The sequence below is a fragment of the Ipomoea nil genome, unplaced genomic scaffold (assembly GCF_001879475.1).
Source record: "Ipomoea nil cultivar Tokyo-kokei standard unplaced genomic scaffold, Asagao_1.1 scaffold2360, whole genome shotgun sequence".
Lineage (NCBI taxonomy): Eukaryota > Viridiplantae > Streptophyta > Magnoliopsida > Solanales > Convolvulaceae > Ipomoea > Ipomoea nil.
In genome coordinates this window covers 1,189,872-1,212,422 of record NW_017618788.1, presented here as the reverse complement: position 1 = coordinate 1,212,422, position 22,551 = coordinate 1,189,872, and positions in this window count along the sequence as shown.

Below are 22,551 nucleotides of genomic sequence, written 5' to 3'. Positions count from 1 at the left end.
CACTAGGCAACTGTCACCAATTAGAAGACAATGCAAGCCTTTCAGTATCAGTGATAAGAGTCAAAAGGTGCTAGTTTCGGGGAGCACTTTGAGGGTGCTTTCGCATGTTTTAGCCTTAAAGTCATGAGCTTTATATTAATTTATCTTATAAACGCGATTTAGCACGGAGACACCTTCCCAAATGTACTTTTCATGCTTTTAGGTGTTTTTTGGGCAAGAAAAGTGGCAAAAGAGGATAAAAACGTCAAAGCCAAAGGAAATGCACATCCAAGGCACCAATCACGCCATATCCACGTACGTGAGGCGGAAAAGGAGAATTATTTTCCATTTACGCCAGCCTCACAGCGTAAGTAGCTGCGTAAAAAGGCTGAAGCAAAGCGCGCACGGAAAGGGATTTATTCCCCATTTACGTCGTGCTTACGGCGTAAAGGGATTGCGTAAATCAGCAACTAGGAAGAGAAGCGTGCGCGTAAGGGCTTTATTTCCCATTTACGCCCGTGTCACGCAGTGGTAAGCCGCGTAAATGGGAGGCCAAATGGAGCTCAGGCAGATTTAAGGCAAATTTTGCCTCATTTGGTAGGAGGAGTAGTAGGATTTTGAGAGAGATTTTTAGAGAGAGACACAATTTTAGAGAGAAGTTTTCTTAGTTCTTAGATCTACAGTAGTTTCTACATTTTCTCTCACTAGATTTTAGCCAAAAACTCTATCAATTTTGTAAAGAGAAGAGAAGATCCAAGCATCATCTTGCAAGATCTTCATCTCTAATCCGTTGGATTGACAATCTAGGATGCAATTTTAGGTAAACTCTTAACCTATTCTCTTATTGCTTTATTTTGATGATGTTTACCTTGCATATGCTTAGATTGTTGATTTTGAGCATGAGTGGCTAAATTCTTGAGATTAGGATTGTTGTGAACATTGCTATTGTGATGATTGGCTTGAATTGATTGCTATATTGTGATGATTGTTTGTTGGAGTTATGAATATCTTGTTGTGGAGGATGATCTGTGACACCCCGTAATCCAAATTCGATTAAGGGATTAATTAAATAATTAATTCTATTTCAATTTGTAATTTAATTCCTTAAATTCCTGAAAATTCAATAGTCAGGGACTATTAATTGACTAGTCAACCCCAAAGTCAAAGTTGTACCTTGAGCTTTGTAGGGAGTTCCCTTGTTCCCTTACACCTCTTCATGTTAGTAAGGGTATTTTTGACTTTTCACCTTGTGTTAGTATTGTAAGTGTAACACCCCAGATTTTCAAGATATTTAAAACTTATAAAATAAAGGTGAAATCTCATTAAATCCCAAGACATAATACAAGAGTACGGGGTGCTATGCCACACCTGAGCTAGAGAACTCAGGTGCACAGCCTAACTAACTAATATCCTCAATAATGTAAACGCATAAACATGGCACGCAGGCCGAAAGGGAAACTATCTACTTCTACGTTCCAAGTTCTAGCGCGCTCCAGTGACCTACTCTTCTGTGCCTGAAAGCCAAATATATCTGTTCAGCGAGAGATACTGGTAACCCACTCCAACGCGTTGAAATACAATACATATAGATATATATATATATATATATATATATATATATATATATATATATATATATATATATATATATATATATATATATATATATATATATATATATACGAAAAGTCATTTTGAACATGAAGATATCTCCTACGAACTCTAGCTTTTGAAACAGGGATAGACTCAATAGATAGAGCTAAGCACACACAGCAGTTATACCAAGCATATACAGTTTACAACAGGCAAGACAGATAAGATAAGCACAATTAATAATCATAACTAAGCATTACTAGCAAGAGCCCTATAACAGCCACAACATCAACCTTTCTTATCTCATCATATAGCACACTTTGTTGGCGCCACAGGACCAATCGCATGCCCATACATGAGGGTCAGCGCATATAGCTCTGACACGGCCCCGCAGCACCCTGCCCCGTCTCACACTACGGAGGGGTCGATCGCAACCGACCGATGAGCCGCAGCTCTATATAATATTTATATACCTGACCGGTCTTTACCAGCCTGGTTAACAGTTGGGATGGTTCTCAACCCATTCAACTGCCCGTATAGTGGACCTTTGTCCTATATAATATTTATATACCTGACCGGTCTCTACCAGCCTGGTTAATAGTTGGGATGGTTCTCAACCCATTCAACTGCCCGTATAGTGGACCTTAGTCCTATATAATATTTATATACCTGACTAGTCTCTACCAGCCTGGTTAACAGCCGGTATGGTTCTCAGCCCACCCGACTGCCCGTATAGCCCGATTGATCTCAACCAAATCGGGGTAACATGCACACATAACACATAGCAAGCACATGCAACCCACATTAACACATTGGGAAGGGGGAGAAAACGTATAACAAAACCTATGCGTGATCCTTCACATACTAAGAATAGTCCTAAGGGGTTCATACTTCTTTCACCTAGGTCAACGGGATACCAATTCAACTAGCATGAAATATATAATACTCATACGACCTACGAACGGTACCCGAAAATCAAACTAGACATAGGCATGATAGACGGAGTCCGTTGGGACACCACGGGGGTCGGGGGAACATCAAACGGGGAAGCCGGGGTCTCGAGGTGTGGGAATTTCTAGCGGGTAGCCGGTGGGTGGGGGGTCACCCGCCGGCTGCCCGCTGGTATTTACTGTTCCGGGCAGCGGGTGCCGGGCGGGCAGCTGCCCGCCCGCCGGCTGCCCGCTGCCGGAGCTCCCCTTTTTGGTCGCGGGTAGGTGGCGGGTCCCCTACCCCCACCTACCCCCCACTGACTCTTTTCACCAAAAACGCCCCGGGAACCTTTGTGGAACCCGAAACCATGCTTAGACACTTTCAAACGCAATTGATAACACACGTGGGCAATTAACGGATCAAAATCAAGAAACAAACGGCACATAACCTATCATGCTTTTCTAAACATAATAAACACCCAATCATGCGAATTCCCACCCAATATACCAAGAATAATTCCATACGATACAACCTAGGGTTCTAATCATTTTTAAATCAACAAGGACACAATTCATCTTCTAATATCAAGATTCGGTAAGAATATCACATAAACATCAAGAACATCCTACAATCATCAAGAACATCATATAATCATCACGAACGTCATATAATCATCAAGAACGTCATATAATCATCAAGAACACTATAATTATCAAGAACCTTTCATCATCAAGATCACCCATGGAATCATCCCACCAATCATCAATAATAATATCACAAATCATCAATACACAATAATATGGGGAAATCCTAAGAGGGGAATCATAACTAAGAAAATAGGTTTTGTTGAGACATGGGTTACCTCTTAGCCTTAATTAATTCCTTGGCTATGAAGGATCTTTCTTTAAGCTTTCTTGCTTTCTTGATTTCTTCTAAGGGAATTCTTGGAGCTCTATGGGGTGGTGGGACGTTTATTGTGGTGGGGGCGTTCTAGGTGCCTCTTAAGTCCCCTATTTATATATTTAGGAGTCCTAGTTAGGAACTAATATTATAGGCTTGCTAATTCTATTTCTTTTGGGACTAAGGATTGGGTTTAGGGATAAGGGCCCGTGGACTATGGTGGGCCTTTCCTAATTAATTATTGTGATTTAATTCTTTCTTTTGGGTAATTGGTTAAATGATTAATTGGTTTTAGGGATCGTAACACGGGGTGTTACACTCTCCCCCCCTTACGAGGGGCTTCGTCCCTGAAGCCCGGTGTGTTAATCCATTCTTTCACCCCTTGGCATCCCGCATCTTGGCCTCTTGGTTAGGAATGTGGCCCCACGTTTTGCCTTAGCTGGGGTAGACTGGATTTCTGGTGGCGTTGTGATAGAAGGGTTTTGGGTCTACCTCGGTCTCCTGCTCCTGAGCTGGACGCCCCGCGAGTGCCCAAGGTGGCCTCGATTGCTGCCACCCTTTTATCTAGTGCGCGTGTTGTACGGATCAAGGATGAGAACCCTTCCTCCATGATTTGGTTTTGCCGGTTGAGCTGTGCGAGTATGCGTTCATTGATTGAGCCCTCGTTTTGCTCCCTTGGGTTTTCTCCTGATCGTGGTTGCACCGACGGGTTGGGTTCGTCATCCTCCTCCTGGTCCTCATTTCCCTCCAGGATTCCGCAATCTTGCATTGCCCGTTTGAGCTTTTTGTTGGAGATGTCTAATTGGTCGACCAATTCTCTTCGTTCCTCCTCGGGTTTGAGACAAATTTCCTCGAGGGTGACATACTGTCCTCCCTCGGTGTAGTAGATATCATTGCGTCGGAGGTTCTGGGCATTAAAGATCATGCCATTCGAGGTTTTAACCTCGGTGTGGCTTAGGTCCACCCCCTTCTTTTCCATGATCCAACTTAGGATCATCCCGTAGGGTAGGCTAAGCCGGTTACTTGTTTTGCAAAACTCCATGTGTTTTAGCATGAGGGCCAGCAGGTTGAACTTGATTTTGTGTTTCAAGAGATAGGCAAAGGTGCACTCCAAACTCCCCACGTCCTTGCTCTTATTGTTTGTGGGTAAGAGGCTATCGGTTACAATCATAACCAATATCTTTTGCTCCGCCGTTAACCACTTCCTATTCGGTCGTGTGGCCGAGGTGAATCCTTCCTCTCTCCCGAGTAGGTACCCGAGGTAGTCCTTGTACCCCGTACTTTGGGTGTCAATCCACCCCTTTCGGTCATATTTTGACACACCCGTGGTGGTCAATTTCAAGAGCTTGGCCAAACAGCCTTCGGAAAGTATGATTTCCTTGCCTCGGACTTTAGTGGTGATTTCTAGTTTATCACCTCGTTTGATGGCCACCAAGTGTTGATAGAACTCTTTCACCAATTCGGGGTACGTATCCCCCTTGATGGTGAGGTATGTATCCAAAAGGCCTTGATGATTAAGCATATCGACCAATTCTGGAGAAAATTGGTCGGGTTCAAGAGCTTTACCTCCGATTACGGTATAACCGGCGTTGCTCCATTCCGGGGTACGGGTTCCGAGGGGTTTCTTTGGCATTGTGATGCTTTACGTGATGGTGACGTTTTCCGGCGAACTTTCCGGCGAGACTGCGGTGGGGGCTCCGGTGCGTTTTTTCGGCGGGTCATCGACGGTGCGGCTTTTTCGTGAGGGGGGCGGCGACGGCTGGGCTCCGGTGAAGGGGAGTGGCGGTCCTTGGTGGCGTCGGGCAGTGGTGGCAGCGGGTTGCAGCTGGGCGGCCTCCAGGCGAAGAGGGGGCGGTCGGCTGGGCGGCGGTGCGGCGGTATGGGGTTGGCGGACGGCGCTCGGCTGACGGCGGCGATCGGCTGGTGGTGGTGTTTGCGTGGCTGCCGGAACTTGGTGGGGCGGTGAGGTGAGCGAGAGAGGGAAGGGGAGGAAGTGAGGGAGAAGGAGAAGAAGAAGGGGAAGAAGAAGGGTTTTTGATTTGGGGATTTTGTGGGTTTTAGGGATTTTGTAGGGCTTTAACAAGGGAGTGTTCCCTTGGGGTTTCAAGAAACACCCTTAGCTTAGTGGTCAAGACCTTGATCTTGTAAGTGGGAGGTTAAGGGTTCAATTCCTATTGGCAACACTAGGCCCTATGATGATGGAGCCTTTGTTTTTTTCCTTCTTTTGTCTTCTAGTGGTGAGACTTGGCTAGTTTGTATAGTTCTAGTTCTACCCCCGTAAATAGGACCGAATTTTGAACCGATCTTTTATTTATAATATCTCCGAAGTGATTAAGCCAAATAAGTAGTTCTACTACGAAGGTGATTACAAGAAATTTCCAACCTAACCTAGACAGAATTCGTCTTCTTGGTTTTCTCCCATGGGGTTTGCGTGGTCCTCGTCTTCCGGGCTTAGGTTTCCTTCCTCGAGATTGCTCCCATTCCCGAGGTCGGCTTGAGTGCGGCTCATGACGAATATTTTTCCAGGAGCGTCGTAGTTTCCTCGATGAGCGGTGCCCCCATGTTGTCCCATGGTGGTAGTGCGTGGCCTTTGGGGTTGGGTGCAAAGGAAGGCCTTGTGTCCTTCCTCTCCGCAGTTGAAGCATCGCAAGGGATTGCCCATGCAATCCTTGCCTCTATGGTTCTTGTTGCATTTCGGGCAAGGAAAGCTTCTGGCGCTAGCGTTGTTGTTCCCCAGAGGTGGCCTTTGGTTGGTCAGGTTACTTGGTCTTGTGTTGGCGTCGCTCCTTGTCCTCTTTACTGGTGGTGCTCCCCCTCCGGTGTTCCTTTTTCGTATCTGTTCCTGAACCCCGCGCTGGAGTAGTTGGATTCGATAGAGATTGGCGGCACTGGAGTAAGCCTCGTTGAGAGTCCGAGGTCGGCTTACCACTAGTTCTTTTCGGGCTTCGAAGTTGAGGCCCGAGACGAATCTTTCTATTTTGGTTACTTCGGTGGGGACTAGCTCTGGTGCGAAGCGTGCCAGTGCGAGGAATCGCTTGTGGTATTCCATGACGGTGGCTGTCCCTTGTTTCAGATGGAGGAACTCTTCGTACATGGATGCTTTCACGTGTGTTGGGTAGAATCGTTCTCGTAGTCGTGTCTTGAGGTCTTCCCAGTTGAACCCCGGTTCTTGTTGGTAAGCGGGACCCTCGTGGATCCACCAAAGATCGGCCTCGTGTCCGAAGTAGAATGAGGCCTCTTCTCCTGAGAACGTGGGCGGTCGATGGTTTGAAACCTGTCGGGCGACGTCTGAGTTCGTGTTTGATGGAGGAGGCGGGGGCCTGTTGTCGCGAAGAGCTACGTCGCTTAGTGCCTGGGCGACTTGCGTTAGTTGTTGTAGTGTTTGGGTCAGGGGGTCGTGTGTGGCGGGTTCTGGAGTCCTTGATTGTCTTCTGTTTGGCGCCATGTTGTCGTCTTTCTGGGTCAATGTTTATAAGAATGTTAAGTTAGAGCTTGGTGCTCTTCTTTCGATGCGATAAGCGGGGGAAAAAGTTCTCTTTAGATAGGGGAGGGATAAAGTGAGGGGAGGTTATGTGTAGGTTTCACAATCTCACCGCGCGTCCTAGAATTCCCGAATCCTATGTCCCTAAAGTTCAAGTCTATGTCCTAAGGTCTGTCTTAATAGTCTTATCCTATGGTCAAACTTGGGCTCTGATACCAACTGTAACACCCCAGATTTTCAAGATATTTAAAACTTATAAAATAAAGGTGAAATCCCATTAAATCCCAAGACATAATACAAGAGTACGGGGTGCTATGCCACACCTGAGCTAGAGAACTCAGGTGCACAGGCTAACTAACTAATATCCTCAATAATGTAAACGCATAAACATGGCACGCAGGCCGAAAGGGAAACAATCATCAAGAACATCATATAATCATCAAGAACGTCATATAATCATCAAGAACACCATAATTATCAAGAACCTTTCATCATCAAGATCACCCATGGAATCATCCCACCAATCATCAATAATAATATCACAAATCATCAATACACAATAATATGGGGAAATCCTAAGAGGGGAATCATAACTAAGAAAATAGGTTTTGTTGAGACATGGGTTACCTCTTAGCCTTAATTAATTCCTTGGCTATGAAGGATCTTTCTTTAAGCTTTCTTGCTTTCTTCTATGGGAATTCTTGGAGCTCTTTGGGGTGGTGGGACGTTTATTGTGGTGGGGGCGTTCTAGGTGCCTCTTAAGTCCCCTATTTATATATTTAGGAGTCCTAGTTAGGAACTAATATTATAGGCTTGCTAATTCTATTTCTTTTGGGACTAAGGATTGGGTTTAGGGATAAGGGCCCGTGGACTATGGTGGGCCTTTCCTAATTAATTATTGTGATTTAATTCTTTCTTTTGGGTAATTGGTTAAATGATTAATTGGTTTTAGGGATCGTAACACGGGGTGTTACAGTAAGCTAACCTAGTAGAACATCCTCATTTCTCTCCTTACACTTTCCAAATTCTAGCTCCGCCTTCTCTCTAAAAAGGTAGATAGCTTTTCTTCCAAGCCAAGTTGAAGCTTCGTCAAAACTTCAAAAGTTGTCTCCAAGATTCTACCTTTCATACATTTGGGCATCTAGGAGGGTAAGATCCATGTTCATCTTGTGTTTTTAGTGTTTTCTTAGGTGTCTTTTCTTAAAGATAGAATCTTTATGATCTTTTGGTGTGTTCTTGAAGTGGGTTTGGAAGGTGAGCTTTGTTAGGAGCTTGGTGAGGTGTTAAGAGAAGGTTTTTGTCCATAAGATGTAACCCATGCTCTACCAAATCTATTTTGCTTACCTATATGAATATTTCTTGGATTCTACATGTGTTTTGCTATGAAATGTGAGTGTTTATGCATTATCTTGTGAAAATGCATATCTAGAGCTTGTGTTTAGGGTTCATGTGTGCCATTGCTTGGATATTCCTTTGATTTAAGTCATTTTGTTGTATTTGGTGATTTTTGGCTTGTTTTGGACTTGAATTTGAGCTTGGAGTTGAAAATCCCCGAAGGGATTATTTTGGTACAGGTTGGTGTACCAGCGGGCGGAACGGCGGGCAGAGCCCTACCCGCCGCCCCACCCGCGGGAACGTGGCTTGTGGGTGTTGGTACCCGCGGGCAGGACCACGGGTAGGGGCCTACCCGTGGGTCCACCCGCAGGGTACACTTTGGTGTACGATCGGGATTTGTTCCCCGTAATTCTTTTGAATCGGTATTTGGTCTTTTGACTTCCCGATGTTCTTTTGTGGAATTATTTGAGTGTCTTCTTGACGTTTCGTATGTCTAGAACTATATGGTAGGAATCCATGTAGGTTTTGGTGTCGTGAATCGTGCTAAGTGTTCAGCATTGTGATTCGTTGAACCGTGATGGGTCTTGTGTGTTCTCCGGAATTACGTATGGTTTACCCGTTTGATAAGCATGCTAGATTATACCTTGAGACTTCTTGTGAGTTGTTGTTGTTCTTTGTAGCCTTGGGATGTGTTCCCGTGTTCTTGTTGAAAGTGTTGAGTCTTGTGTTAACTATTACTCTTGGTTTTGGACTTATATGTATGTATTCCGTTTCGAAAATGGCTTTACAAACTTATATATTATCTATGTATGATATTTCACATGTATTGGTGGGTTACCAGCATCATTCGCTGACCGGGCGTCGTCCCATGTTTTATATGCTTCTTTCAGGTGATGCTTAGACGAGTGCGCGGTTTAGTACCAGCTAGTATAGCTCCCCTCTTATGTTTTGTGGCCTGTGCGCCAATTTAGACTTAGTACTTTGTTATGATGGCTTTAGATGTTGAACAATGCAGATTTAGCCTGTGCGTTCACCCTTGGGTGAGCGTGGCATAGCACCCCGTTTCCCCTGTTTTATATATTTCATCTTTTAGTCTTCCGCTGTGTTTGACGTTTTGGTTTAGATATCTGCATGTTTTAAGGCTTTAAATAGCATGGTTTTAGGGGGTGTTACAGTTGGTATCAGAGCCTAGGTTTGAGCCTAGGAGGGTTAAGTCTAGACTTTCTAAGTTGTTAAGTGTGGTTTGAGACCTTAAAATAACCTTAAGAATCTAAGTGTTAGGCTTAGGACTCTTAGGACGCGTGGTAAGCTGTGTGTTGCTTTTAGATTGTTCTGCTTGCTTGCTTTCTTCTGTTGTGCTTCTTGTGCTTTGTTTTCCTGTTAGCTTTGGTTCTATTTAGTTAAGGCACCAGGTAAGGGTGCGGGTCTTAAGTTTCCTTCCGTCATCGTGCTGTTGCTGTAGAAGTCAAGGATGGCACCATCGAGACATCGTGCAGGGTCTTTAGAAGCAGTCACTAGTGAGCAGTTAGCTCAAAGCTTTCACCAGCTGACACAGATCACCCAAAAGCTGAGCAATGCCCTCCCCAACATCAACCACCCTCGTCAGAATGGGAATCGCGACGTAGTGCGCCAAGTTTCGAGTCTCCGTCCCCAGATCATTGCCGGTGAAGAAAATCCCGCAGTGCTGGATGAGTGGATCTGGATGTTCGACAAGATCTTCGAGGTGGTGGTATGCCCGGAGTATCGCAAGGTGGGGTTGGCTACGTTCTACCTTCGGCAAGAAGCAGACTCGTGGTGGATGCTTGAAAGGCCAGCTTGTAGACAAGATCCAGAGTTCAGTTGGGAAAACCTGAAGGTTAAGTTACGTGAGCGTTTCTATCCTGCTCATGTCAAGGAGGCCTACCTTTGTGTAACCGACCCCTACCGAGTTCAGCAAGTTCAGAAAGGAATCCGAGAGAATCGTAAGAGGAAGCTGGACGGAAGTGTTACACCGGTGGTTAGTAGTATGATGGCTACCGATGCCAAATCATCAAGAAGTTTTCAAAGAGATGGTTCTAGGAGAGGTAAGGCTCCCCAGCCAATCCGGAAGATCAAGGCTAAGGGAAGGCGTTCCGTTTGCAAGAAGTGTGGAAGTGATCACCCCGGCATGGACTGTCTTGGGAAACCGTTAGAGTGCTTTGCTTGTGGCAAGAAAGGTCACCGGTCCTTCGAGTGCAAGTTTAAGAGGAAGACTTCAGCAAGCCCGAAACCAGCTGGTAGTGAGAGACCCCGGTCGGGAAGTAAGCCTCGAAGTGGAAGCAACAATGGACCAAGTGGAAGTAGCATCCAGAACCTGTGTGCGAAGACGGGACCTCGCAAGGCAAGATCTGCAGTTGTGAGACAGATGCTAGTGGGAACCGTGGAAGTAAGCTCTTGTACCCTTTTGTTGCACCTCCCTTTGTCTTTGTGCCCTTCCTTGCGTGCTAGCTTCGAGTGTTAGCTTGTTTGAGAGTCACCCTTGACCCTCTGTAACCTTTTCTTGTCCCTAGACAAATCCAATAACCCTTTTTGCCAAGTGATCCTTCTCTTCCAAACCTTGTTCTAGTTTCTTTCCAAATCATCTTGTGCAAGTTGGCGGTGTCATCAGCTTATGAAGGAATCTGGCAAGGTCTAAGAGTTAAGCCGCGTCTAAGTCGTGGTAGAGAGCCTTCAGTTCGATAAGCATAGTGATCAGCGTCAAGCCAAAGCTTCACCGGAAGTCGAGAACCCTTTTACCTCGTGAACCCGATCTTCCCCTCTTGCCCTCGTCAAATCCCTTACCCCTTTCGAGAAATCCTTCCTATCTTTTCAAACCTCATTCTTGTTTCCTTCTTGACTCAACTCTGTTCAATGTTACAATCTCATCTTTTCTAAGTTGTGACTTTGAAAATCTTGATTCCCTTCCTAATAAACTTTTTTCTTGAGTTTTAAATCAGATACCCTTCGTGAGGAAATTCTCTCAACTCCTTTAAACCCCGTTTGATTCCTTAATCCCTAAGTTATAACCTCGTTTACAATTCTCTTCTCCTTATTCAACATGGTCATCGAGTTGTTGAACCTAAACTCTCACCTTGATCTTTCCCTTTGAATCGAACCTCGTTCTTGTATTCCCCGCTTCTAACGATTCTGTGCAAGGTGGCAACTTTATTTCCTAAGTTGCAACTTTGATGACTTTGATCCTACTCCTAAGTAACGTGGTCCTTGAGTTTTTGAAGCCAAACCTTTCACTTTAATCCTTTCCGTTGAAGCGAATCCCTTCTTGTGAGCCTTTTTCCCCTGAGTTACCTTTCTCCTTCGTTACCATTCCTGTTTTGAACCTTTCATCAAGACCGATGTTTTGAAGTTTCAAGCGTTGCTTTGTAGAGGGTTGGAAGTGGTGTGCTAATGAGAAAGTGTTAAGTCGGTGGCCTTCAGCGAGTTCACCCTAGAGCCGGAGATGGACATCCAACTCCTGTTTTGGATCTGACAGTTGTAGCCTTTGTCTGGAAGTGACGGATCAAGTTCAAGCAGATGCCGAGCTCAAGTTGTGTAGTGTGAGTACCTTGTTTCCTTTGGTTGAAGAAGTCAGCAGAGATCGATTGAAGATGCAACCCTGGTTCTGTGATCCCGAGTGATCTAGTTTAGGGTTCTTGTGGTGTCAGTTTCTGTTTGTGGCTTGTTCCTTAGCTGGGCTGTCTCGTGTTGAGTAGATCGTTGGCTAGTTTTGAGCAGGAGTTAGGCTCGGTGTGAAGTTAGCTTTCCTTTCCGGTAAATCTTTTATCTATCACCTTATCTTTCTTTCTTGTCTTACCTTTGTGAACCCTCAACCTATCTCTAAGTCTTGTCTCTCGTTTGGTTAACCGACGGTTTTGGTGTTGAACTTCGTTGTGACCAAGCCTATCAATCTTACTACATTACTTTAAACCCTTGTTTTCTCTAACTTTGGTTGGTGGCGAACATCTTTGTTGTTTAAAACCTCGTTTGCAACCCATCTCTTAAGCTTTGCCATCCGTTTCGCGAGCCTACCGTTTTCGTTGTGGAACCTTGTTGTGTCCCTTGCTTGTTTTGTTAGTAGGTTCGTTGGTAGTTGTTTGCTCTGTTGTGCGTTTGGTCGTTCTCTCTTGTTTGCCGTGGTCGTTAGCTTGTACTTTGAGTAGTTGGTTTAGTTGCTTCGCTTTTATGAAGACGCAGTTTGTTGCCATGCACCAAAGGCTAGATTAGATTGAGGCCAGTTCAAGTCGTAGAGGAGGGGATGATGAAGAATCCGAGGAGAGCATCGATGAGTCGGAGAGCGAGTCGTTCTAGCTCGGTGTTGTGGTTATCTCGTTCGCCTTTCCTTAGTTGTGGTTATCCTCTTAGCTTTGTTACTGTTACAAGTTGCTTGTTTCTTGCCTTCTGTGCTGTTCTTGCTTGTTTGTGTAGTGAGTAGTTAGCTTTGTTGGTTGGTGGTTTGAGCTAGTTGTTAGTTCTTGGTTGTTGGATAGAAGTTGGTAGTGGTGTTTGGTTTAGAGTTTGATATGCTCAATATATCCGTTGATTAAATTTCTCCAATTCTTGTTCTAGTATACCTTCTTTCTTGCTTTGAGTCCTTGTGAATCCTTTTGGGTTTTGACCAAAAGAGATTGTTCTTGGCATTCTTGTCACATAGTTGTTTCATCTCACCGTTTGTCTTAATTCGTCGTACCCAAGCTTCGGGGACGAAGCTTCTTTGAAAGGGGAGAGAATGTGACACCCCGTAATCCAAATTCGATTAAGGGATTAATTAAATAATTAATCCTATTTCAATTTGTAATTTAACTCCTTAAATTCCTGAAAATTCAATAGTCGGGGACTAGTAATTGACTAGTCAACCCCCAAGTCAAAGTTGTACCTTGAGCTTTGTAGGGAGTTCCCTTGTTCCCTTACACCTCTTCATGTTAGTAAGGGTATTCTTGACTTTTCACCTTGTGTTAGTATTGTAAGCTAACCTAGTAGAACACCCTCATTTCTCTCCTTACACTTTCCAAATTCTAGCTCCACCTTCTCTCTAAAAAGGTAGATAGCTTTTCTTCCAAGCCAAGTTGAAGCTTTGTCAAAACTTCAAGAGTTGTCTCCAAGATTCTACCTTTCATACATTTGGGCATCTAGGAGGGTAAGATCCATGTTCATCTTGTGTTTTTAGTGTTTTCTTAGGTGTCTTTTCTTAAAGATAGAATCTTTATAATCTTTTGGTGTGTTCTTGAAGTGGGTTTGGAAGGTGAGCTTTGTTAGGAGCTTGGTGAGGTGTTAAGAGAAGGTTTTTGTCTACAAGAGGTAACCCATGCTCTACAAAATCTATTTTGCTTACCTATATAAATATTTCTTGGATTCTACATGTGTTTTGCTATGAAATGTGAGTGTTTATGCATTGTCTTGTGAAAATGCATATCTAGAGCTTGTGTTTAGGGTTCATGTGTCATTGCTTGGCTATTCCTTTGATTAAAGTCATTTTGTTGTATTTGGTGAGTTTTGACATGTTTTGGACTTGAATTTGAGCTTGGAGTTGAAAATCCCCGAAGGGATTATTTTGGTACAGGTTGGTGTACCCGTGGGCGGAACGGCGGGCAGAGCCCTACCCGCGGGAACGTGGCTTGTGGGTGTTGGTACCGCGGGCAGGACCACGGGTAGGGGCCTACACGTGGGTCCACCAGCGGGGTACACTTTGGTGTACGATCGGGATTTGTTCCCCGTGATTCTTTTGACTCGGTATTTGGTCTTTTGACTTCCCGATGTTCTTTTGTGGAATTATTTGAGTGTCTTCTTGACGTTTCGTATGTCTAGAACTATATGGTAGGAATCCATGTAGGTTTTGGTGTTGTGAATCGTGCTAAGTGTTCAACATTGTGATTCGTTGAACCGTGATGGGTCTTGTGTGTTCTCCGGAACTAAGTTTGGTTTACCCGTTTGATAAGCATGCTAGTTCGGTGTTTAAATGCTAGCGTGTGTGTTGTTTGTACCTTCTTATTGTTGATGATAACTTGTGTTATTCATCATTGTTGTTGCTGGGCTGTGACCCATTCCTTGAGTGAGTATGGTTTCATATCTTCGTTGTGATCCGTTGATTGATTCCTATTGAGGTAGTGGTGTGTGTGACTTTACCTGGATTGCACGATTAGTGGTATGGGACACTAGTCACCAAGGTATTGCAGTGGTCCTCGTGGTGGCCATGACGTGATTATGGAGCTGTGACCTTTGTGTAAGGTTCACGTGTTTTTGGGAGAGGCATGTGTTGCCGAGGCATGTGTTGCCGTGTGTGTGATCGGTACCCTCGTGTACTATGAAATCGGTGGTTCTGTTGGAGGGACTGTTGGAGGGGGAACGACGGTTCCCGGAGGAATAAGGTTGGACTTGGTGTACAGGGGTCCTGGAGGTAAAGGTTGGAACTAGATATAAGGTTGGGGGTAGCCATAAGGTTGGAACCGGGCATAAGGAAGGCATATCAACTCGTGATGGGTGATGTCACGGGGGCTTGTGTAGCCGTTGTTGTGAGTTCTCTTCTTGTGACGTGTGTAGTCACAAAGTCATGTGTTGTCTTGGCATGTGTTTCCGTTTGTTGTGTCTTTATTCCTTTGAGTCATGCATGTCGGGTATTAATCTATTGTGTGATGATAGATTATACCTTGAGACTTCTTGTGAGTCGTTGTTGTTCTTTGTAGCCTTGGGATGTGTTCCCGTGTTCTTGTTGAGAGTGTTGAGTCTTGTGTTGACTATTACTCTTGGTTTTGGACTTATATATATGTATTCCGTTTCGAAAATGGCTTTACAAACTTATATCTTATCTATGTATGATATTTCACATGTATTTGTGGGTTACCAGCATCATTCGCTGACTGGGCGTCGTCCCATGTTTTATATGCTTCTTTCAGGTGATGCTTAGACGAGTGCGCGGTTTAGTGCCAGCTAGTATAGCTCCCCTCTTATGTTTTGTGGCATGTGCACCAATTTAGACTTAGTACTTTGTTATGATGGTTTTAGATGTTGAACAATGCAGATTTAGTGTAATACCCCAGATTTTCGAGACTTTTAAAAATTATATAATAAAGGTAAATTATCATTAAATCCCAACAGAGCAGTACTAAACATAAGAATACGCGGTGTTATGCCACATCTGAGCTAGAGAACTCAGATGCACAGGCTAAACTATCTAATTATCCTTAAACAACATCATTACACCATTATGGCACGCAGGCCGAATATGAAACTATCTATCTAAGCCTTGGGTCTTCTAGCGCGCTCCGGAGCTAATCGTCTCTGCCTGAAAGCCAAATATATCTGTTCAGCGAATAATGATGGTAACCCACTCTAACGCGTTGAAATACCGTATAAGTATAAGTGTATATATATATATATATATATATATATATATATATATATATATATATATATATATATATATATATCTAAAGAAAGTCATTTTGAAGCAGGAAGTTATATCCTAGGAAACTCTAGTTTCAAATCCGGAATAGACTCGACAAATAGGGATAAACACATTCAACAGTTATAATCAAGCATGTAAAGATACTAGCATACATCCTATGGGATAAGCACATTCAATAGTTGTAACCAAGCATGTAAAGATACTAGCATATATCCTATGGTCACGGATTCACTTTATCTCATTTATATCATCATTCATCTCATCACACAAGCACACTTTGATGGCGCCACAGGACCAATCGCATGCCCATACATGAGGGTCAGCACATATAGCTCTGACACAGCCCCGCAGCACCCTGCCTCGTATCGCAACACGAAGGGGTCTATCGCAACCGACCGATGAACCGCAGCTCATCATAACGTTTGATCGCAACCAAACAGTGGACCGCACCCCAAGAGTGATCATCTGACCGCAGCTCATGTAAAACGTTTGATCGCAACCAAACGGTGGACCGCAGCCCAAGAGTGTAATTCTGACCGCAGCCAGCTTCTGAACGGCAGCTCAGGAATAACCAATTTGATCGCAACCAAATTGGGGTATCATGCACACATAACACATAGCAAGCACATGCAACCCACATTAATACATTGGGAAGGGGAGAAAACGTATAACGAAACCTATGCGTGGTCATCCACATACTATGAATAATCCTAAGGGATTCATACTTCTTTCACCTAGGCCAACGGGATACCAATTCAACTAGCATGCGATATATAAGACTCATTTATCCTACGAATGGTACCCGAAACATCAAACTAGACATAGGCACGACACACGGAGTCCGTTTGGACACCACGGGGGTCGGGGAAACATCAAACGGGGAAGCCGAAGACCCAAGGTGGGTAAATTCCAGCGGGTAGCCTGTGGGTGGAGGACCACCCGTCGGCTGCCCGCTGCCGGCGGCGTCCTTTTTGGGCGGCGGGTAGGTGGCGGGACCCCTACCCCCACCTACCCCCCACTGACTCTTTATCAAAATAAACGTCCCGGGATCCTTTGTGGAACCCAAAACCATGCTCAGACACTTTTAAACGCAATTGATGACACCACGTAGACAATTTAACGGATCAAAAGCAAGAATCATATAGCACATATCCTATCATGACTTCTAAGCATAATCAACACCCGAACATGCGAATTCCCACCCAAATATATGAAGAATAACACAATATGAGTTTCACGATTCATCCTAGGGCTCTAATCAAATTTAAATCAACAAGATCATTGTTCATCTTTTAACATAAAGAAACATCAAGATTTATCAAGGACATTACATAATCATCAAGAACTTCTTATCATCATCAAGATCCTCTTATCATCATCAAGATCATCAAGATCCCACATAAAATTATCTCATCAATTATCAAGATCATATCATCAATATTATATGTTAAGACATGGGTTACCTCTTAGCCTTAATTAATTTCCTTGGCTATGAAGGGTCTTTCTTTAAGATTCCTTCTTTCTTGATTTCTCCTAGGGGAATTATTGGAACTTCTTGTGTGGTGAGAGATTATTGTGGTGTGGGTTCTAGGTGCCTCCTATGCCCCCTATTTATATACCTAAGAGTCCCAATTAGGGTCCAAATACTATGGGCTTGCTAATTCTATTCCTTATAGGACTAGGGGATTGGTTTTAGGGATAAGGGCCCATGGACTATGGTGGGCCTTTTCCTAATTAATTGCTGGAATTTAATTCTTTCTTTTGGGTAAATGATAAAATGATTAATTGGTTTTAGGGGTCGTAACACGGGGTGTTACGCTCTCCCCCCCCCCCCCCCCCCCCCCCCTTACAAGAGGCTTCGTCCCCGAAGCCGGTGCGTTAATCCATTCTTTCACCCCTGGACATTCCGTATTTTGGCCTCCTGGTTAGGAACGTGGCCCCACGCGTTGTCCTTGCTGGGGTAGACTGGATTTCTGGTGACGTGGTGATTGGAAAGTTCGGGTCTACCTTGGTTTCCTGCTCCTGAACTGGATGCCCCACGAGTGCCCAAGATGGTCTCGATTGCTGCCACCCTCTGATCTAAAGCGCGTTTCCAGTGGATTAAGGACGAGAACCCTTCGTCCATGATTTGGTTTTGCATGATGAGCTGTGCGAGGATGCGCTCATTGACAGATTCTTCATTTTGTCCCCTTGGGTTTCCTCCTGTTCGTGCGGGTGCCGGTGGATTAGGCTCGCTATCCTCTTCCTGTTCCTCATTTCCCTCTAGTCCCCCACAATCTTGCATTGCCCGTTTAAGCTTTTTGTTGGAGATGTCCAATCGGTCAACCAATTCTCTTCGCTCCTCCTCGGGTTTAAGACAAATCTCCTCGAGGGTGATATAACGTCCCCCTTCGGTGTAGTAGATATCATTGCGATGGAGGTTCTGGGCATTGAAAACCATGCCGCTTGCGGGCTTGACCTCTGTGTGGCTCAGGTCCACTCCTTTCTTCTCCATGATCCAACTCAGGATCATTCCGTAAGGTAGACTAAGCCGGTTGCTAGTCTTGCAAAACTCCATGTGTTTTAACATAAGGGCCGGTAGGTTGAACTTGATTTTGTGTTTTAGAAGGTAAGCAAAAGTACACTCCAAACTTCCCACATCCTTGCTCTTGTTATTTGTAGGCAACAGGCTATCAGTTACAATCATGACTAGTATCTTTTGTTCTGCGGTTAACTATTTCCTGTTTGGCCGAGTGGCCGAGGAGAAGCCTTCTCCCTTTCCAAGTAGGTACCCGAGGTAGTCCTTGTACCCCATGTTTTGGGTACCAATCCACCCTTCCGGTCGTAGTCTGACACACCTGTGGTGATCAGTCTCAAGAGCTTGGCCAAGCGGCCTTCGAAAAGTATGATTTCCTTGCCTCGGACCTTAGCAGTAATTTCCAATTTATCACCCCGCTTGACAGCCACCAAGTGATGATAGAATTCTTTCACCAATTCGGGGTATGTATCCCCTTTAATGGTGAGATACGTATCCAAGAGCCCTTGGAAGTTAAGCATGTCGACCAACTCTGGAGAGAATTGGTCGGGTTCGAGAGCTTTACCTCCGATCACGGTGTAGTCAGCGTTGCTCCATTCCGGGGTGCGGATTCTGAGGGGCTTTTTCGGCATTTTGGGTTTTTGTCTAGGTGGCGTTTTTCGGTGAATTTCCGGTGTACTTCCGGCGAAGGTTCCGGCGCAACTCCGGTGAGCTTCCGGTGACTCGGTTCTCTCGACGGTGAGAAGGGCAGCGGCGTGGCTTGGCTTTGGCGATGGCTCAGCGAGGTGGCGGTGGACTTGGGTGGAGCTGGGGCAGCGGCGGCGTGTGTGGCAGCGGGGGGCGTCCGGGCGAGCGACGGGCAGTGGCGGCGTCGCGGGCTGTTTCCGGGCGACGGTGGTGGCGTACGGTGGGGCGTCGCCTGGGTGGCCGTCGGCGACTCAGTTGGTGGCGGTGGCCGGCGGGATGGTTGGTGGGGTGTTGGGTGGTGTTGGGTCGGCGGAGAGGCGAGAGGGAGAGGAAGAGAGAGAGAGAGGGAGTGTGGAAGAAGAAGAAGGGTTTTTGATTTTGGGTGGGTTTTAGGGATTTGTAGGGGTTTAAGAAGGGAGTGTTCCCTTGAGGTTTTAAGAAACACTCATGGCTTAGTGGTTGGGTGCTTGGGTTTACAAATGGGAGGTCTAGAGTTCAATTTTCCTTGGTGACATTAGTTCTTCCTTATTGTGTGATCTTTTTCTTTTTTCCTTCTTTTGTCTTCTAGTGGTAGAAGACTTGGTTTGGTCCCCTTTTGTTTGTTGACGTGCATAATCTAGTCTTTTTCCCCATGCCAAAATTATTTTGATTTACCTCTTTATTTAAAATAATTCCGAAGTAGCTAATCTAAGCAAGTAATTCTACTACGAGGGTGGTTGCAAGGGATTTGCCAGTTATCCTAAACAGAATTCATCTCCTTGGTTTTCTTCTGGTGGGTTTGCGTGGTCCTCGTCCCCTGGAGCCATGTTTCCTTCATCGAGGTTGCTTTCGTTCTCGAGTTCGGCCTGGGTGCGGCTTATGACGAACACCTTTCCGGGGGCACCGTAGTTTCCTTGATGGTTCTTGCCCCTGTGTTGGCCCATGGTTGTGGGGCATGATTTCTGGGGTTGAGTACATTGGAAGGCCTTGTGCCCTTCTCCCCCGCAGTTGAAGCATCGCTAGGGATTGCCCATGCAATCCTTGCCTCTATGGTCTTTGTTGCATTTTGGGCAAGGGAAGCTCCTTGTATTAGTTTCGTTGTTTCCTAGGGGTGGCCTCTGGCCAACTAGATTGATTTGTCTCGTGTTGGCGTCGTTTCTCGTTCTTTTTATAGGTGGTGCTCCACCTCCTGTGTTCCTTTTTCGAATCTGTTCCTGAACCCCACGTTGCAGCAATTGGATCCGATAGAGATTTGCGACACTGGAGTAAGCCTCATTGAGGGTCCGGGGTCTGCTTACTACTAGTGCTTTTCGGGCTTCGAAGTTGAGACCCGATATAAACCTTTCTATTTTGGTTGCCTCAGTGGGGACTAGTTCTGGTGTGAAGCGTGCTAGCTCGAGGAACCGTTTATGGTATTCCATGACGGTAGTCGTTCATTGTTTTAAGTGGAGGAACTCATCGTGCATGGATGTTTTTACGTGTGTTGGATAGAATCGTTCTCGTAGTCGTGTTTTGAGGTTTTCCCAGTTGAACCCTGGTTCCTGTCTGTAAGTGGGCCCCTCGTCGATCCACCAAAGGTCTGCCTCGTGTCTGAAATAGATGCTATCTCTACACGACGTTCCTCTGGGCATTCTACCAACCCTAGAATCTTGTCGAAGGTCCGGATCCATTCCTTAAGGATTACGGGATCTTCTTCTCCCGAGAACGTGGGTGGTCGATGATTTGAAACTTGTCGGGCGGCTTCCGAGTTCGTGTTTGATAGAGGTGGTGGGGGTCTGTTGTTGCGGAGGGCTACGTCGCTTAGTGTCTGAGCGACTTGTGTTAGTTGCTGTAGGGTTTGAGTCAGGGGATCGTGTGTGGTGGGTTCCGGAGTCCTTGATTGTCTTCTATTTGGTGCCATGCTGCTATTTTACTGGGCCAATGTTTATAGTAATGTCGAGTTAGAGTTTTGTACCCTTACCTTGGTGCGATAAGCGGAGGGGGAGTTCTTTTAATTTAAACAAGAGTGAGGGGGGATATGTGATGGTGGGTATACTCACAATCTTACCACGCGTCTTAAGTCTCCTGAGTCCTATGTACTTAAATACCTAGAGTTCAAGCCTAATGTCTTAAAGTCCAGTCTTAAAGGTATTATCCTAGGGTCAAACTTAGGCTGTGATACCAACTGTAACACCCCAGATTTTTGAGACTTTTAAAACTTATATAATAACGGTAAATTCTCATTAAATCCCAACAGAGCCGTACAAAACATAAGAATACGGGGTGTTATGCCACATCTGAGCTAGAGAACTCAGATGCACAGGCTAAACTATCTAATTATCCTTAAGCAACATCATTACACCATTACGGCACGCAGGCCGAATATGAAACTATCTATCTAAGCCTTGGGTCTTCTAGCGCGCTCCGGAGTTAATCGTCTGTGCCTGAAAGCCAAATATATCTGTTCAGCGAATAATGCTGGTAACCCACTCAAACGCGTTGAAATACCGAATATATATATATATATATATATATATATATATATATATATATATATATATATATATATATATATATATATATATATATATATATATATATATATATATATATATATATATATAAAAGAAAAGTCATTTTGAAGCAGGAAGATATATCCTAGGAAACTCTAGTTTCAAAACCGGAATAGACTCGACAAATAGGGATAAGCACATTCAACAGTTATAACCAAGCATGTAAAGATACTAGCATACATCCTATGGGATAAGCACATTCAATAGTTGTAACCAAGCATATAAAGATACAAGCATATATCCTATGGTCACGGATTCACTTCATCTCATTTATACCATCATTCATCTCATCACACAAGCACACTTTGATGGCGCCACAGGACCAATCGCATGCCCATACATGAGGGTCAGCGCATATAGCTCTGAAACGGCCCCGCAGCACCCTGCCTCGCATCGCAATACGAAGGGGTCGATCGCAACCGACTGATGAACCGCAGCTCATCATAACGTTTGATCGCAACCAAACAGTGGACCGCAGCCCAAGAGTGATCATTTGACCGCAGCCAGGAATATGAACCGCAGCTCATGTAAAACGTTTGATCGCAACCAAACGGTGGACCGCAGTCCGAGAGTGTAATTCTGACCGCAGCCAGCTTCTGAACTGCAGCTCAGGAATAACCAATTTGATCGCAACCAAATTGGGATATCATGCACACATAACACATAGCAAGCACATGCAACCCACATTAACACATTGGGAAGGGGAGAAAACGTATAACGAAACTTATGCGTGGTCATCCATATACTAGGAATAATCCTAAGGGGCTCATACTTCTTTCACCTAGGCCAACGGGATACCAATTCAACTAGCATGCGATATATAAGACTCATTTATCCTACGAATGGTACCTGAAACATCAAACTAGACATAGGCACGATACACGGAGTCCGTTGGGACACCACGGGGGTCGGGGAAACATCAAACGGGGAAGCCGAAGACCCAAGGTGGGTAAATTCCAGCGGGTAGCCGGTGGGTGGAGGACCACCCGTCGGCTGCCCGGCGGGCAGTCGCCAGCCCGCTGCCAGCGGCGTCCTTTTTGGGCGGCGGGTAGGTTGCGGGCCCCCCTACCCCCCACTGACTCTTTATCAAAATAAACGTCCCGGGATCCTTTGTGGAACCCGAAACCATGCTCAGACACTTTTAAACACAATTGATGACACCACGTATACAATTTAACGGATCTAAAGCAAGAATCATATAGCACAT